The sequence below is a fragment of the Anarrhichthys ocellatus genome, unplaced genomic scaffold (assembly GCF_004355925.1).
Source record: "Anarrhichthys ocellatus isolate YVR2014 unplaced genomic scaffold, GSC_Weel_1.0 scaffold47, whole genome shotgun sequence".
NCBI lineage: Eukaryota > Metazoa > Chordata > Actinopteri > Perciformes > Anarhichadidae > Anarrhichthys > Anarrhichthys ocellatus.
The window spans coordinates 399,751-400,971 of NW_022280077.1; positions in this window are offsets into that span (position 1 = coordinate 399,751).

Here is a 1,221-nt window from a genome sequence, read left to right on the forward strand (position 1 = left end):
AGATAGATAGGACCATGGGGCTGTTCAATGTGCTCAGCAGAGTGTAACCAACCGTCTACCGCCTGCTGGAGACTCCTACCTCCACAGAGAAGTTTATTGAAATCATCTTATTTCTAATGAAAAATAGCAAGCTCATATGTGAATCACATGGGGAAGAAGGAAGCAGAGCTTGAGGGGGAGATGGCAGAACAGACATGGCTTCTTTTTCTTGGATGTATGATGTATGAGGATTTGGGTTTGGGAGAGGATGGAGAGGTCTCTCACTCTGCGTCTATGAAGCCACATCGGGGCCTAAATTTAGACCCGCTTTGTTCTCGTCTGCATGATGGTGACAGAGGACTCGGCTCTCTGGGGCTGTCTGTGGTCCGGCGTATCAGAAAGGCCGCTGTTGTTCTCCCTGGCAGTCAGAAACACAGGCGTTCCCTCAAGCAGCCCAAAAAGAAAGAAAGCTTTCATGGAATATTCTGTTTAGACACAGAGAGTTGTGTATGATACCCCCGGGACCCATAAAACAAGTAATTCACAGACAATATCTCACCCACGCTCTCTTTGCCACAGACTACAGCAACATAAATCAAACTGATTTTAAGGAGGAGTTCAAAGGGTTTCGACGAGAGCATGTGTTGATCAAATCTGGGCATATTGGCCTGCAAGGCAACATTTTCACATGGGCTGAAGAAAAAGTAAATAAAGTGATACAAGACACAATAAACTGAAAAGGCAGAAAAAAGGTAACCTTAAAATGAGCTAGTCAGAGGAACATGAACCCATAAATCACCCTGCGTAAGCTCTAGATTTTCTTTACTTGCTGCTCCTCACAGGGACACTGGGCTGGCAAATGGCGATTTTTTTAAAAGCTCAGTCAAAAGCTCAAAAAAAAAGAAGCTATACAAACGTATCAGAGGGACCCCCAAACAGTTTAACAAATTGATGACACAGCTAGTCATCTAATGGAGATGAAAACACACACAAGCATCCGACATATCCTCATTTGAGCATCCACATAAACAATGTAAGAGGGAAAAAAAAAAAAAAAAAAAAAAAGTGACTCACTGTAAACCAACTGAGACACAGTGTCATATCCTGAGAGAGAGTGTGAGAGATGCCCTCCTCTTACTGAAGGACAGATGGATACCCCGATCTGCTGTGTGCCAGTGTGCCAAAGGACAACTGGTCACCAAACAACCTGCAGCTGGGAGCTGACACCTTTTGGCTCCTTGT